Source organism: Puma concolor, chromosome A3, assembly GCF_028749965.1.
Source record: "Puma concolor isolate L17-30 chromosome A3, mPumCon1.1.hap2, whole genome shotgun sequence".
Classification (NCBI taxonomy): Eukaryota; Metazoa; Chordata; class Mammalia; order Carnivora; family Felidae; genus Puma; species Puma concolor.
Window position 1 is genome coordinate 66,190,010 of NC_141669.1, and position 12,696 is coordinate 66,202,705.

A 12,696-nucleotide genomic window follows, 5' to 3' on the forward strand; every position below is an offset into this window, starting at 1 on the left:
AACAACAACAACAACAACAAAAAATATCATGACCTGGGAAACTAATTTTAAAGTTCCATCTCTGGTATACCGGTAGCTTTTCTCTTCATAGAATCCTCCAGACTAGTACATTCCAACTGGTGCACCTGGTGGGCAGCAAATGGGTCACTGACACACCACAGATATTATTCCCCTCCCCCACTGGAGCAGCTGCCCAGTGCCCAAGGGGGCTAAGTTCTGACTCTGGTCTTCTCCAGCTAGGGGTGACCTGGGCCACTCACTCCACTGTGCTCTACAAATACTCATTTTCTATGTGTGCCGTGACACCAAAAGGCTGCAGTGCTGTTCTGTTCTGCATTCCTCCCCTCCCACTGGGCTATCAACTGGGTTCATAGGGTTATCCGTTCTATTTTAAAAATCTGGGGAAAGATACACCTTTATAGACTTGCACACTACCTCATTTTTAGCTTCTTTTTATTGACAATTTCATCAATGTTAGCCATAATAGGATGGAAGAATATCTAGCCAGGAACCAAAATACTCAATGCCTATATCCTGTCTTCTATGTCAGTGCCTCCACAGCTTTCTTTGGAAAACAGATGCATAAATGGCATATCTAAGGAAACTGTGCACCAGATGTGCACCTGGTAACACAGAATGGGTCACATGAAGTATTTTTGTTTATTTTTTGCCTAGGCTTGAGGTGGGGTCATGTGGCCTACAATGACACAAGCAGGCCAGACCAGTTTCCTATTCCCTCATCCTACCTTAAATCCAACAGGTTATTCACATCACCTTTTCTTCTCAGGGGACTACGATGGAGTTGTGGAAAGCAGAAGGATCTGTAACTCCCTCTGAAGGGCAAAATGGCAAGGTTTAGACTAGAGGGAAATGAGAAAAAAAGAAGGTTGATCCTTTCTCAACTTTAGAATTACACCGCAATGCAAAAATGTGTCTTTGCTGCAACAGTAACCGTTATTACTGAGGCACTGGTTTTACTGAAACATGGCCTCAATCTGCCTAATCCTTGCCATCTCCATAAGCATCACCACAGTCCACGCTAGCTTTTGCCATCTCTCACCTGGACCTGCACCAGCCTCCAACTGGCCTCTATGCTTCTGCTCCTTCCCCTACAATTCTGTGTTCAGGAATCAGCGTTGGCTTCCAACATGCAAATCCGGTTATGTCACCCCTCTTCTTAAAACTCTGCAAAGGTTTCCCTTTTTGCTTTGAATAAAAGCTAAAGAGGGAACTCAGTCTGCATGGTCTGACACGTTCCATCTACATTTCCAACCTCATTTCATGCAATGCAACTATTAGTCTGCAAACCTCCAACCACATTGGCCTCTGAAGGCGCTTCAAACATTCATCTCCACTTAAGGGCCATTGTACTTATTGGTCCTCCGATCTTCTCCCAGATTTTCAAGGGAATATCATCTTTTCATCCTTGAAGTTTCAGCCTAAACATCATCTACTCAGAGAGGCCTTCTGTGACCACACTAGCCAGAACAGCCCCACCTATTATTACCTCTCACAGTCATTGTCTCTTCACAGCACTTACCACCTGCTGTTTTCATTATCATGGATGTATTCAGCCCCTTATATCTCTACCCCATTCATTAATGCCCTGTTGTTCACTATTATGTGCCTAGCACCATGCTTCAGAGTGAAGGACCCTCTCAGAACTTGCTGAATGACTAATACAGGAATAAATGAGCATCCACAATATGCATATTTTGTTGTTGTTGAGCCTCTACTCAGGCTCAAACTCAAGATTAAGACATCAAGATTCTTTAATTTTCTATTTTATTGTACTTAGCAAATTTGTCTCTAAGAAAGCAATACATTTAAAATTTCAAGACAAGAATTTCCCAATTTATCATCAGTTGTGCTAATAATGACTACTATACAACCCACAACATTAGTTCTAACAATTATCCCCTCAAAAAGAGAGACATGATCAAAAGAATCTAGGAAACACTCCATGTTATTTCCTTTTTCGCCTTGGAAATTCACAATGCACATTAGCATATTAAAGGCTCCAAAAGAATGATAGTAAAGAAGCCTGATTAACTTTGTCTAACCCAAGATTTTCCATACTTGACAGCAGAACCTTTTTTTTCTTACCACTACCAATTAATATCCCTAAGAACTAGTATGTTTTTAATGTTTATTTCTTTTTTGAGAGAGAGAGAGAGCACAAGTGGGGGAGGGACAGAGAGAAAGAGGGAGACACAGAATTCTAAGCAGGCTCCAGGCTCAGAGCTGTCAGCACAGAGCCCCATGCAGGGCTCAAACTCACAGACCATGAGATCATGACCTGAGCCGAGGTTGTACACTTAACTGACTGAGCCACCCAGGTGCCCCAAGAACTAGTATTTCAAAGAAAACAACTTGCAAACAAATTTCAAACAAATATATAGAATAAAATGCTAAATGTAGTGTTTTTAAGAGACCTTCACTAGGTTCAAGATAAAGATACTGGTGATAAAAATTTGAAACACTAACAATGATAGTTAAAAGTCATGATCTCTACACAAGATAATTACATAATTATATACCATAATCACATGAAAATTATCTACCCTATTTACATCTTCTGTTTATCTTCTTGACAGTTAAATTGGTCACCTTCAGTGACATGTTACTAGTTCAACCCAGAGCTAAGTCTGGAAGCATTATACAGCAAAACTGCACCGTGAATGCAAATATAATTCATTTGACCTCATTTGCCATAGCATAGCTGAGAGGCAAAGAGTCATGCATATTTAATCATAAACACAGGAAATGACAAAAAGCTTTTCTTTCCACCCACCACAAAAGATGGATTTTCATAGGACCCCTCCCAGCAAAACCAGAAAGAAAAGAGAGATGTCACGTTAGCATTAACATGGATTATATAGTTAATAATTAAGAACCAAAATAGCTAGAATGACAGAAAGATAATGGATTAAATCTAAGACTGATCTTTGAGTGATTATAGACAGAGATTAAGAACTCACTACAACTGAAATGTCAGCACTGATACAAGAACAAGAGAGGGGTACTATAGAAGGACGTGACCCACAGAAATGCAAAGCAGAGCAGACAAGAGAGTAACTCAGAACCAGATAACAGCCGGGAATGAGGGTCTGGCTGAGAACCAGTTCAATCACTACCCCCGATTCCTCTGGAATAAGGTCTCACTGATAACCGGCTACAAAATAAGTTCTTCAACTTGACCTATAGTTGAAATATGAAATATTAATACAGAAAGCACCTGACAAAGAGATTATATTTTACCACTAGCATGTTCTTATAGGACTAAAAAGAATGTCATGGTCGCCTTTAAGCTTATCCCTTCAAAAATAAAATTGTTAAACTTCGCTACTTGAGAATTCGTGACAATTCACACAACAGAGCTGAAGTTTACCACAAGCTCTTTACAGAGCATGTAAACAAATGAGCAGTGGGAAGGAAATGGCAGAGATGCCAGAGGAGGGTTCTTCAGGGTCTGGTGTGTGCTTACACCCAGACCCACCTCCCACTGTCCCGGACTGTCACCTTTACCCGTTTAGGACTTTATACTCCGAGCATCCCAAACTACGTTGTTTCCCAAACATGCCATGTTCTCTCAGGATGCTCCCTCTGCTCAGAATGCCTTTCTACCATGCAGATCACCTCCTCTTGCCCAGCTAAATCCTACTTATCTTACAGGGCTCAGCTCACAGGCCTTCTATGAGCTCCCTTTTCAGGCTGGGTTAAGTGCTTCTCCCAGGCCTTACACAACTATATCAGAATATTTATACTATGTTGTATCATCTATTTTACTTAGCAATTTATTTGTCAGGTGTATATCCTCAGTGTCTGCCATAGTGAATATTCAGTAGTGATTGATAAATATAGGTAGAATGAATACATGAAAAAATACATTTGTAAAAGAAGACAGACAGTGATAATCTGAAACTGAATTCAGCCGATATTCAGAAATCATGGGTTCTGGTGACTGCTGACTTACGAATAAACATACTTCATTTGATATGCTAATTACAGTTTGGGCAGCCTATACCCAGGAACCCAGCTCTATATCCCAGGCCTCAATGTCTTCCCAGTGATACTCTTATACCATCTCTACTTACTACTGACACACTTAATGCTATGTTAGTGAAACTTTCAGCAACTAAAAGGTCACCATATATGGGCACAAGGCTCTTGGCACACAGACCGTTAGAAATAATGATCACTTTTCCACCGCAAAGAGCAATGGCCCCCCACAAGTCACTTGAACTATTAGTGCAGACACTAAACTACAATTTGCAAGGTTCACTGACTAGGAAAATGGTGTTAATTGTGGTGCTCTGGTTTTAGGATCTACAATTTAGGCACAACCAGATTTGTCTTAAATATATATGTGTATATATACATATACATATATATATATATATATATATATTCCATATACACATATATATATATATTTATTTTACTTTAATGATGGTAGGGGGAAGCAGAAACAGAGCCCCAGGAGATGAAATGTGTTTCTCTACTGGCGTGTTCTGCAATATGCCACTAAACTTGGTTCTGAAAATGTCATTTTCATGCCAAATTAAAAGTAAACATAATTATGTGTAATACTTCAAAAGTACCTAATTAAAACACTGAGGCTAAAATATGCAGACAGACATAACTAATTCTAACTTCATAATAATTTCATTATTTACTTATTGAAAAGTGTCAGTCAAAAACATTAAACTAGTTTGTGTTTATAAAAAGAGCTTAAAAACTAGCAGTGATTTTCATTATAATTCATTCCTGATTTTCTGCTTTGGGAAATATATAAGCATCTGATTAATTTGGTACCAAAAGGGAGAAAAAAAACAAAGGCAATTTTAAGTATGGAAAGGTGGTGAATGAAGATAACCCTGGTGAGTCATGATGAGCTTGCTCCAAATAAAAACACTGATATTGTGACCAGATATAAAACTATCCATCACACTAATATAAAGACTTCAATCTCCCTCAGTCCACTCCATGCCTCCACAATAAATAATTACCATGGCATTAGTGCCCTCTCCTAGGTGTGAGGTGTCAATCATCCCTAAAGACACTGTATTCATAACTGAGGCTGACACCAGGCTCTGTAACAGAGTCTCCAAGAAGGGCTACAAGGAGATAGGGGCTTAAAGCTTCCACAGTGAATCCCTGCTATGATTCACGGAAGTTCTGTGGGTAAAAGAGAAAACCAGAAGATAATAGAAAGGAACTTAAGAGGCTTAAAGTCCTGCTCCAAATTGGGAACAAAACTTCACACTCCCAAAAGTATTTCACTTTTATATGCACACAACACTGTATGTTACATGCTACAATATCCCTTTTAATAAAACCAGGCAAACAATAAAAAATGAAAGAATTTGAAAAGGCAAGAAAAGGAGAAATAAAAGGAGAAATAATAGGGTTGGATCCAAGAAGAGCCACATAACTACTGGGTCCGAAAGTTGAGCTCATCATATATCTGGTAGAAGAGGAATGTAGGATGACAGAGAATCAGTCATAGAACTCTAACATGCTTTCCACAGGAATGTTCCGTCTACTTCTAGTTATGACAGAATACATTGGAACTGGAGTTGTCCTCCTGGCATAAACTAAAATGTTAGATGGAATACTGGCAATTGTTTCCAGACTAAGACAACAGAAAATGAAAAAAAGTAGTCTCTGAGAGAAGGGTAGGCCGCAAGGTGAGCTCACGTTTGCCCTGGCTTTATACCTGGGAGAACTTTCTGGAACTGGCACAGGGAGCCAGAACCCAAGCAAAGCACTGTATCCCTGAGCTGAGGAGATGGAGATTGGAGCTTGTGGCCACTCAGGCAACTGGACTTTGTGGGGCTGGAAACTGGGGAGGAAGGTGCTTCCTAGGGTATTACCCAGAAGTTTGGAGGTCTCTCATCATCCTTGACTCACCACTGGGTTGTACAAGTGTGGAGTAAGGCAGTGTCAGGACTAGAAGAGAGTAGTTGTTGCCAGGTTGAAACATGAGCAAAGTTTCCAGATGCTGGCCTGTGCTGAAAGACAGCGGAGCCCTGCTATGGCCAGGGCAGAGGAACCTCACCTAATGACTCAGCATTCAGTTAAGGCCACAGAAGGGCCATACCTGTGGAGAAAAAGAAACACTCCCTAAAGTAAGGAGCCAGGCCTGTTCTGACTAATAACAAAATCTAAACTAGAGCAGTACCCACAGAGAAGAAAACCAATTCCCACAAGATCTAGAGAATCTACCAGTAATTTAACCACTGGCCAGAAAAGAAGACAATCTCCTTCAAAGAAGACCATGTACTTAATAGTTCCTACAAGAAGTATCCTAGTTGTGCAATATATATAATAAAAAAAATTACAAGTCATATACAGAAGTAGAAAAATGTGACTCATAATAAAGAAAACCAAGCATTCAATATAAAGACACCCAGAGATGACCCAGATGTAGGAATGAGTAGACAGGATTTTAAAATAGTTATTTTAAATATGTTCAAGGACTTACAGGAAACTATGGACATATGAGTGAGCAGATGGAAAATCTCACCAGATATACAAAAAATAAAGAAAACCAATTCTACTACTGCAATGTAAGAAATTTAAAATTAAAAATTCACCAAATGGGCTTAATGGCATATTGGAGACTAAAGACTAGAGGATCAGTGAACTTGAAGATAGACCAATAGAAATTATCCAATTTGAAGAACATAGATAAAAGTTCTGGAAAAATAAAATATTGCCTCAGTGGAGACAATCTCAATAATACCAATGGTCTAACGTGTAATTGTTGGAAGAAAAGAGAAACAACAGGGCAGAAAAAATACTTAAGGAAATAATAGCTCAATATTTTCCATTTTGATAAAAAACATCTACCTACAGATTCAAGAAGCTCAGGAACCACAAACAGATAAATACAAAAAAATTACAACTAGCCACGCAATGTCAAACTGCTGAAAACCAAAGATAGAGCAAAAATTATAAAAGCACTCAGAGAAAAACAAAGACCCTACTTACACAAAGGAACAATGATTCAAATTGCAGCTGACTTTTCATCAGAAACACTGAAGACCAAACAACAATAAAACAGCCACCTTTACACTTTTTTTGGGGGGGGGGGGAGAGAAAACCTTCTAAATCCATAATTCTATACCCAGTAAATATATCATTCAAAGTGGAGGTGTAAGAAAGACACCTGCAGCAAAGAGAAAATCTAAGAGGATTCATCTCCAAAAGACCTGCACTACCAAAAGATATTTCTGCAGGCTAAAAGAAAATACCAGTTCAAAACTCACAACACAGGAAGGAAAGGAGAGCACCACAAATGGTGAACATGTAGGTAAATACAAAATACAACCTTCCTTTTTTAGTTTTATTAAAATAAAACTTTTTAAAGGCAAAATAATGCCCTATGCCACATGGTTTACAATGCCTGAAGAGGTAAAATATGGGACACAACACAAAGGACAAGCAGATAAATGTAATTATGTGATCAACAATTTTTTACATTGTGCATGAAGTGTATAGTATAGATTCTGAGAAGACTGATAAATTCAGTAGGTATAGTGTAATTCTCAGAGCAATGATTTAAAAATATAAAAGGGTAAAGCTAAACATTTTGATTAATGGTAAATTAAATATTAAGTAAAAATGAAGCAAAGGGAAAAGAGAAAAAAAAGTAATATTGGACAAATAGAAACAGTTATGGATTTGCAACTACGTTGATGGAACTGGAGGGTATTATGCTAAGTGAAATGAGTCAGTCAGAGAAAGACAAATATCATATAACTTCACTCATATGAGGACTTTAAGAGACAAAACAGATGAACATAAGGGAAGGGAAACAAAAATAGTATAAAAACAGGGAGGGGGACAAAACAGAAGAGACTCATAAATATGGAGAAGAGGTTTACTAGAGGGGTTGTGGGAGGGGGGATGGGCTAAATGGGCAAGGGGCACTAAGAAATCTACTCCTGAAATCATTGTTGCACTATATGCTAACTAATTTGGGTGTAAATTAAAAAATAAAATTAAATTAAAGAAAAATAAATAAAACATAAATAAATAAATACATACATACATACAAGAAAAAGAAAACAGTTATGGGGTGACTGGGTGGCTTAGTGGGTTGAGCGTCAGACTCCTGATTTTGGCTCAGGTCATAATCTCACTATTCTTGAAACTGACCCCCACAACAAGCTCTGCGCTGACATTGTGGAGCCTGCTTGGGATTCTCTCTCTCTGCCCCCGCTGCATGCTTTCTCTCAAAATAAAATAAACTAAAAAAAAACCTTAAAAAACAAAAAGGAAACAAATGGTTTTTCTCAACTCAATCATGTAAAAATACATTGAAATGAAATTAACAAAATATTTTAATTAAAAAGTAGAGACTTCCAGATTGAAAAACCAAAATCCAAAGATATGCTACCAGAAAGGGACTAAAATAAAAATGTATGAGGTCGAGGTAAAAGAACAGAAAAACATACACCATGCAAATGATATGCATTTAAAAAAGATGGTGTGAATATATTAACAATAACAAAAGACTTCAAGTCAAGGAATAATACTACAGATAAAGGATAATTCTTAGGGACAAAAGGTAGGTTTGTCAGAAAGATAGAACAGTTATAAATACTTATGTGCATAATAATAGTACTTCAAAATAAGGGAAGAAAGAGGTTATAGTACAAAGAGAGAGAGAGAGAGAGAGACAAATGCAGAATCATAGTTCAATATCCCAACACACCTCTGTCAGTAATTGACAAAACAGTAAACCAAAAATTAGTAAGGATTTAGGCATTTTGAACAGTATCAACTAATGAACATTTAAAAACCATTATATCCATAAATGTCAGAATTCACATTCTTTTCATGTGCAAATTCTCTAGAAAGATCAATTAAAGTCAAAATAAATTTCAAATTGTTGAAATATTAAAGATATATATATCAAACAGAATTAAATTAGAAGTCAATGCAAATATCTAGAAATTCCTCAGTATTTAAAAACTAAAGACACTTGTAAATAACCTGTTTATTAAACAGAGTTTATTAAACTGTATGACAGAGAAAACTGAAATTAATGAATGATAGCACACACTATATCACCATGTGTGGGATACAGGTAAAGCAGTGCTTAGAGGGAAATGCAGAGCTTTAAATACCTAGTAGAGATAAAAGGCTTAAAGTCCATTATCTACATTTCAAGAAGCTAGACAAAGTGAAATAAAAATTAGACCCAAAATAATTAGAGGAAATGATAAAGGTAACAAAATAAAATCAAAAATAAAGAAAAACAAGCTAAATGTTGTTTATTGAAAAGATTACTCTAACTGATAAACCTTTATCAATACTGATTTAAAAAAGAGGGAAACACAAATGGCAAACATCAGAAGGGAAAGATGTAAGATTCTATAGATCCTACAGATACAGAAACCACATACCAGTAATTTTAAAATTTTAGATGAAATAGACCTACTCCTTGAAAAACACAAATTACCAATATTGATTCAAGAAGTACTAGCATAACTCTGATGTCAAAATCAAACAATCATTTTTTAAAAGTTGCATACCAAAGTTCTTCATAAAAATAGGCTAAACATTTTTAAATAAAATATCCTAACCCAGCAAGACGTAGGAAAAAAAAGGCATGCGTAAGTAGGTTTATTCCAAATACACATTTGGTTTAATAGTCAAAAATCAATGTAACTCACTTTAAGAGAGTAAGAAAAAACCTATCATCTCAATACACACAGAAGAAATATTTGACATAATTAACACCCATAGATGATGAAAACTCAGGAAACTGGACAGATAGGTACAGGATTATAAAGGACATCTACAAAAAAGTGACAAGGTGATGGAATAACTCAGATTCACATGCAAGAAAAGGAATCTAGACACAGACTTTACATCCTTCACGACAATTCAAAATGCATTACAGACCTAAACATAAAATGCAATACTATAAAACTCAGACCATTAACATGGGAAAAAAAACTAGCAGAACTTGAGTATGGTGATGACTATTTAGATACAACATCCAAGACATGAACCATGAAAAAGCAATTGATAATCTGGACTTCATTAAAAACGTCTGCCCTGGAAAAGACGGTGTCAAAAAAAGACAAGCCACAGACTAGGAGAAAATATTTGCAAGAGACACATCTGATAAGGGGCTATGCTCTAAAATATACAAAGAACCTTTACAACTCAACAATAAGAAAACAAATAACCAGATTTGTTTTTATAAAGGGCCGAAGATCTTAACAGATACATCATCAGAGAAGGTAGCAAATAAGCACATGGAAAAATGTTCCACATCATATATATGTCATCAGGGAAATGCAAATTAAAACAATGAGATACTACCACATTCCTACTAGAATGGACAAAATCCAAGATGCTGGGACAACAGGAAATCTCATTCATTGTTTGTGGTAATGGAAAATGGTACGGCCACTTTCGAAGACAATTTGGCAAGTCCTACAAAATTAATATTCTTACAATACCATCCAGCACGAACAGTCCTTGGTGTTTGCCTAGGGAAGCTGAAAACCTGTGTCCACACAAAAACTTGCACATATATATTTACAGCACTTTTATTCATAACTGCCGTCACTTAGAAATAATCCATTACATCCTTCAATAGGTGAAGTGATAAACTGGTACGCCCAGACAATGGAATACTCTTCAGCACTAAAAACAAATGTGATATCTAGTCACAAAAAGACATGGAGGAAACATAAATGCATATTACAGAGTGAAAGAAGACAATCTGAAAAGACTACATACTGTATGATCCCAACTACAGGACATTAACAAAAAGGAAATACAATGGAGAAGGGGAAAAGATTAGTGGTTGCCAAGGGCTTGGGAGTGGGGGAGGGAATACAGAATAGATGGAGCACAGAGGATGTTTGGGACAATGAAACTAATACTAATTTTGCTATCTGGTAATTCTATTATGGTTATGGGGTGGGGCGGGGTGGGGGGTGGGGGAGTCCTTACTTCTCCTAGATCTGAGAGATACACTATATACATATATACTTTACACCAGAGATTTCCTTTAAAAAACTCTAGAATAATACTTCTATATAACTTTTGCAGTGAAAATGTAAAGGATAAAAAGACAGCTAACCATTTCAAGATTTGAGGTTACAGTCCCATAGGATTTGAGGACTGATAGTTTTCCATCTTTTAGAACTCTAAAAATCACCTCCTGTCATGTGGCAAAGGTTATTTCAGCTATGTATGTAACTGGCTCACACACACACAAAAATACTAGTGGTGAATAATAAATGTCACAAAACAGACAAAATTAGTTAAATGACAAAAGAGAAATTAAAAAACCTCAATCACACTAAAAAAAAACAGTGACAGGTAGTAGTAGAATATTGAATGCTTTCCCTCTAAGATGAGAAAGGACTCCACCATTTCTTTACTTTTTAAAAAAATTTTTTTACATTTATTCATTTTTGAGAGACAGAGACAGAGCGTGAGCAGGGAAGGGACAGAGAGAGAGGGAGACACAGAATCCGAAGCAGGCTCCAGGCTCCGAGCTGCCAGCACAGAGCCCGATGCAGGGCTTGACCCCAAGAACTGTGAGATCATTACTTTAGCCAAAGTGGGAGTCTTAACCGACTGAGGCATCCAGGCACCCCAGGACTCTATCATTTCTATTCAACATGATACCTGAATTCTTAGCATGTACATTAAGGCAATAAAAATGAGTAATATAAATTAAAAAGAGATACAAATGTCTTCATTTGTATATCATATCTTACACAAAAATTCTAAATAGTTTACTATACTACTAGAATAAGAGAATTTAATTGTCACAGGATACAAGGTTAACATACAAAAGTCAATTATATTTCTCTATACCTACAGAAAAAAAAGAAAATATTTTAATGGCATTAACAATACTATAAAAAATCTTCAAGAATATATTGAAGAAAAGATTTGCAAGACCATTATTTTGAAAAATACAAAAAAAAAAAAAAAAAACTGCTAGGAGAAATCAAAGAAGCCTAAATAAACAGAGGGTAAAAAGAATGGCTCAGTAGCATTAAGATATATACATTCAACGCAACCTAAATCAAAATCCTATCAGACTTCTTTTAAAGATAAACTGATAAATTGATTCTGAAATATATTTGACTTCAAATGAACAAAATAATCTGAATCAAAACAACAAAGTTTAGAGAATTCACACTACCTGATTCCAAGACTTATTATAAAGCTACAGTTATCAAGACATTGTTGTATTAATAGAAGAATAGACAAACTGAACAGAGTCCAGAATAAGAACTATACAAATATTGTCAATTGATCTTTGACAGAGATGCCACAGTAATTCAATGGAGAAACAAAAGTCTTTAATAAATTGTGCCGGGGTGTGTGGGTGGCTCAGTCAGTTAAGCGTCCGACTTTGGCTCAGGTCATGATCTCACTGTTCACGAGTTCAAGCCTGGCGTTGGTCTCTATGCTGACAGCTCAGAGCCTGGAGCCTGCTTTGGATTTTTCGTCTCCCACTCTCTGTCCTTCCCTGCTCGTACTGTCTGTCTCTCAAAAAATGAGTGTTAAAAATATTTATAAACACATACATAAATACATAAATACATACATACATACATGCATGCATACACAAATTGTGCCAGAACCTGGATATTCATATGAGGGGGAAAAGAAGAAAAATCTTCCTTATGTTTTCTT

General features: G+C 36.7%; 1 protein-coding gene and 1 long non-coding RNA gene across 7 annotated transcripts in view; one reads left to right on the plus strand and one right to left on the minus strand.

Moving 5' to 3' along the window:
- Positions 1 to 12,696, plus strand: part of LOC147582514 (uncharacterized) — an 874,254-nt gene that overhangs the window by 554,925 nt on the left and 306,633 nt on the right. The gene's annotated exons all lie outside the window — the stretch shown is intronic.
- The window catches only part of CCDC85A (coiled-coil domain containing 85A), a 204,916-nt gene that overhangs the window by 89,011 nt on the left and 103,209 nt on the right, over positions 1 to 12,696 (minus strand). The gene's annotated exons all lie outside the window — the stretch shown is intronic.